The following is a 6,000-nucleotide window of genomic DNA, read 5'->3' as shown; positions in this document are numbered from 1 at the left end:
AAAAATGACAACTGGGTCTGACAGATTGTGATGTCCAATATCCATAGAATTGTCCATTAACATACGATTTAGCGAATTAAACAGCAAATGACGAGATAATTCAATAAAGGGGCTGTATATCTACATTATGAATGCCCAAACTATCAGAAAGAAACGTATTTAAGATGGAAAACTTAGCTGCATTTATCCCAAACGTATTTGCATTTTGCTCAGTGACGGTGAAGGTCAGCCGGATGTTGATTTCATATTATACCTATAAACACCGTATTTCCCGTTCGATTTCGTACCGACTAGTACATTAAATACTGATGTAAAGGGCTGTCGAAATTTTCAACCCCAAGACTTTTCAACCTCTTTGTCATTTGTGAAATCAAAGACTTTTCAACCCCTTTGTCATTTCAACCCCTAAAAGTGCTAAGACTTTTCAACCCCACCTTAAACAAAGTCTTTTCAACCCCTAATAAACGAAGACTTTTCAACCCCTTAATTTCTCACCTTTTTATGAAAATAACTACAACACTAAACAATTTATTTTGAAATTTCTTTTAAAAATAAAGAATATATCAAGACTAAAAATATAACAAAAATATGAAATACATACAAAATATACATACTTGAAACACATGATAATACAATAATCCATTAAATATTTGGGCGATACTATTTCCCGGTCTCTCATCGCAAAATCCGGTCTCATCCTGTCTCATAATTCCCGGTTCATAACTTATGGCTCCAGGCAACGGATTGTGTTGCCGATGGTTGTTACACTAATTTGACAATCTTATTTGTTTTTATATGTAACAAAATGGTATAAAATATATAAACATTATGTCTTAATTCATGCAATTTGTTATAGGTCTAACCTATTTATGCAATTGGTGTTAAAGGTGTAGAGAAAGATGCGATGGCAATACAAATGCTCATGCTCTTTTGCATAAAAGATTGAGGACGGCTAGACTATGGAGTAACTAAGAATTGCACCTTTTAAATTATGTTATGTCAAATTTGTTTATCGCTCTTCCTCTTTTGTTTACCCCCCCCCCCTCCAGACATCATATTTTTTAAGCATTAATGATTACATTTGAAAAGTTCCATATCCGACTCATATCGATACGATACGATATGTTTATTGCGTAAAACATTATACAATGTTCATAGCATGTAAACAAGTAAATCAATGAATGGAGACAAAGTACACAAACACATTTTCTGGAGCTAATAGTTGCAATGTATAACATCCTATTATAGTAAGTATGCGTGTGCTAAGACATTAAAGCTACTAGATGAAGAGTGTGTATTTGAAGTTGCGCCATTCTTAAGTAATCAACACATTATGTCTCCATTTTTCGTTTATAATTTTGTGCTATTCGCTAACATTGAATACATTTGAATACCTTCGTCATTATTACACAACTTTAGCCGAATATATTTCATTTGTCAACTTGAAGTTTGCAATAAATCTCTAGCTGTTTAAGAAATCTGATGCTGATTATTTTATTTATTTTTGAATTTGGTTGTATGTTATCATCGTATTATTTCTTAACTTAACTTGATTAGAGCCTTTGCATAACAATCATTTATTCTATAAAATTGCCTTTATAATAAACAAACATATTTTTAGGGTATGAACCGAACAGTAGCCGTGCGTGTGTAATAAAACTGGCTAATCCGTTTATCATGTCCTTAACGAGGGGCATTCGCTAATCTCTGACACACGTTGTATAATGCATTTACACCTTTCATGGTATGACATTATTGTGTATTGTCATAAACCTGTTATGAAGAGTTCCTTGACAAAATAAAATAATAAGTTCCACGAGTTCTACAACAACCAAATGTACATGCCAGTGGTGTCTTTGCAATTGCTAATGCTATGGAGTTTTGTTTTAAGAATGGCTCTGTAAATACAAATGTCAATTTCGTTGTAAGTGAAATGAGGGAACATCTAGTCAGCTGTCTAGAAAATAAAAAAAAATCCATTTCATAAAGAAAATGAAAAGTCGCGATCCTTAAGACTTTCAAATTAAAAAACAACAACATTCTGTTCATGTGAAATGCCAGAATTCGTCGATAGTTTAGTTATTTGCGAAAATAGAACATTAATGGGCAACATGTGTGACATGGTCATAAATTCCTAAGGGATTAAGGGGCTTCATAACACCTTTAATTGAGGTTATAGTAACTTGAAAGTGTCAGTTAATTAAGGTTCTAATATCATGGCCATCATTTCAAACTATGGGCAGCTTGATACATTTTGTGTATGATTTTCAGGATTTAAAACCAAACAAAAAAAATCAAACTGTACTGAAATAGCAATATGGTACTACAAAAAAAGTTTCCACTGTTGACCTTATTTTAAAGCAATGAAATTTTATAAATGTTCACGTTCAGGTTTTTATTGGCATTCTACAGGCACAAAAAGGAGAATGCTCCGTAAATTCTTCTATGCATTCATTTTCTTTTGCAATTATTCAAATTTGTTATTTAAAGAACACAATTATGGTAATAACATTGTACATAATATATGTGAATTCGCTGAGATATGTAATATCCTTCAGAATAATACAACAATTGCATGTTCGGAGTAACCAGGCACCAAAATCTTACTTTACCGTACCATTGTTAATGTTCGGAATATTATTTTGAAAAAACCTAACCATCAAGTGCTTAGTAAATCAAGGCAAAGCCTTTGTAAATTTCATCCAATACTTTGGAGAAAAGTGTAACAAATAAGCCAAACAAATCTCTAATTGTATTTCAATAACAATTGGTTAAGTTTCTTGCAAAAACAATGAAAAAGACAACACCTGCCTGACAAAAGTAATAGGGGTTGAAAAGTCTTTGATATAGGGGTTGAAAAGTCTTCAATATGGCTATCAAAATATTTCAACTAGGGGTTGAAAAGTCTTTGATTTAGGGGTTGAAAAGTCCAAACAGGTAGGGGTTGAAAAGTCTTTAAAATAGGGGTTGAAAAGTCTAAGGGTTGAAAAGTCTTCGTTTTGAGAAGGGGTTGAAAAGTCTCGGGGTTAAAAAGTCCTGCTCCCATGTAAAGTACATTTGACTCTTACTTGAGTGTCGGGAGGAATAGTATGTCCACCGCGATAGGTCTTTTCCAAAGTCTGGCCGACTGTTTCCAGCAAATTTTGAAACAAAACCCGATCCAAACGGTAACGGGAAACAAAATCAAGACCCCGTACCACTATCGATGAAATGCGAGCATTAAAAACTCGCCTTATGGGCACTTTTCTTCGACGACAACGTCGTTGTTGGAAAATAACCGCAACTGCGTCGGCCATTTTTGCGTCTTAAAGTCAAGTTGCGACTGGTAGTACGACGTCGCAAAAAAAGCACCGATATTTGCGACCAGCAGGTGCTCTTTGCGACGTCGCAATTTTGATGAAACGCATTTTGCGATGCGATCGGCAAATTTGCGACGTCGCAGTCTAATTTTGCGATGCGACCATTAATGAGACTGGTTCCAAGGAAACAAACTGCTGTTTCTGCTGAGTTTCCAATCATCATCATCATCATCATCGTCATCATCAGCATCATCATCATCATCATCATCCATATCCAGCGAACAAGGGGATAAGACAAAGTATCAAGGAATTTTGTTTACGTATGTACTGATTAAATACAATCAAGTGTCATTTTGAATGCTTTTGGTATTTCATAAAACTGAGAAATGTTTAAATTCATCAAGCATCTTAGTAAACAAATGCAAACTTTAATTTAGTGGATCACTACATTTGTTTATATTAACTGAATACTATAACAAAGAAAAGTAACACTGTTTGTACGCCGGCAATATAGGAACAAGCAAGAAAATGGACGTGAGTGTAATCTTGTATTATGGGGGAAACCTGAGTACCCAGAGGAAACCCACTTGGCCGGCTTGGTGACCACAAACCAACCTCAAATGCGCCACGGCCGAGAATCGAACCAATCCGTCCGGAACGCTTTGGACCACTGAGCTAACTTGACAACTTAACATAATATTTCTACTTAAGTTCAACCCATCCATGGAAAAAAACGATCATACGATACGATAAGTGGGTCCCGGTAGCATTATTGTGTATTGTGCTTGTTATTATATTATTATTAATGTACTTCCGATTGCCCATAGGAATCAATTTATGTGTGACGCTTGATCCTGTACCAGTGTTAAAAAGTATCTGGGTTCTAAATACATCTATAGCAAAGCCATATTTGAGATTTCCGGTTCCTATTGTTTAGCATACATTTTCAAAACCAATTGCTTGTGTCGAGTGCTCTGAAAATAGAAAATTTTGTATATCGACGTTTGTTCTTCTGAATTAAATCGTTGCTAGAATAGAACAAATCAAAGGTTTCGAATCCTTTAAACGCCTTAAACAGTTTTAAATGTATTTTGTCATTTACACAATTGCATGCAGTCTAATGTTTCGTTTACTATTTATGTCATGGGTGGAAAAAACCCTGAATAGTTGATACATTTAATAAGACTATATATGTATGCTGGTTACATGTTTACAGGGCGAGTGCTAGAGCTATTCTAATCTGATGCTGCGATCGTAGAGGCGTGTAGGTAGTATTAATCGTTATAAATATAAATGGGTTGGGCTTAACCCATTGGTATGTAAACACTACTCGCACATCATGATTAAACCTGTGTAATGGCAAAAAGTTTCAATTCAAATTCAATGAGAATATTAATAAAACGTTAAGATCAGATATGAGCAAAGTTTTAAACGCGTATACATTACACGAAGGTGAAACAAGTTAATAAACTGTTCAGAGTGTTTTTAATGTTATTTCTATTGTGAGTTCTAAATATTAACTAACTACCCTCGTTTACTCAGTTGCTAGATAGAGTGTTTATGACAGGATAAAATGTACATATTAAATTGCATGGCTAAACGTTAGTTGGTTGTTTGGTCGATATGTAGGAGGTTCATAGTAAAGTTTTATGTTCTCTGGTGATTTATAAATCCAATTATCCTTTTGACATTAGTTATGTTTTAGAATTATGCACACATTGATCACACATTATTATATACACACCACAATTAAGTATTAAGAAGGTGAAAATGGAATTTGAATGATAAAATTATAACAAAACAATTATAATCCATAATGATAAATCCAAAATAAATCCACATATTAAATGATTTATTTAAGAAAAATGTTATAACGCTTAAAGTGACGCTCTTATTCAAAATCAATACATACACGTGTATAACAAACATCAATTTTGACAGATAAACATTTTACTTCTTACTAAATAATGCATTTATGGAAAATATTAATTACTGATAACAAGATTTAATAGCAGAAAGCGCAAACATAATAAATGATTGGTGAATGCTAAAATATCTACTGTGGTCTACTATAGTCTCATAAGGTAGAAATGGCATGTTTTGTGCTCATTTTTTTCAAATTAAACTCGGTGGCATTCATAAGAACTATTGTTTGCGACATTTATTCATCCTTTCTTGAACATTAAAACAATATTATTAATTGTGGTAAATATTATCTGGGAGTAATAGTGCATCTTTAATCTCTTTACACATATTAACTCATGATTATGACAATGGAGTATTATCCCATTGCATAATATTTACACCTCAACTTCCATTCCTTAAATGAACTGCATTTCGGCAATTGCGTTCATCAAGCGATGAACGCAACATTTTCGGATATGTTCGGATCGTAATTCATTGCATAACAATATATTACATGAAAGCTATTGATCTTGTTATTGGTTGTATTGTGTCTGCAGGTCCCGTAAAATATAGATCAACATTTTTAAAAGTGTTAGTTTTTTAAATTTTAAACATAATGGTAACCGAAGTGTTTCAATTTTACGTTTTAAAGTGATTTCAAGTGGTTGATCTTTTCCCGCGTTATTGTGACGTCATTTGAAAAAAATGTTTCCGGTTATAGTCGGGTCGTTCTATTTACAGTATGGGTAAGAAAGGATTACTTAAAGGTTTTCTAAAATAAAAAGAAGACATTTTT

This window comes from Mya arenaria, chromosome 9 (genome assembly GCF_026914265.1).
Source record: "Mya arenaria isolate MELC-2E11 chromosome 9, ASM2691426v1".
In the NCBI taxonomy this organism is placed as follows: Eukaryota; Metazoa; Mollusca; class Bivalvia; order Myida; family Myidae; genus Mya; species Mya arenaria.
This window is presented reverse-complemented; position numbering follows the sequence as displayed.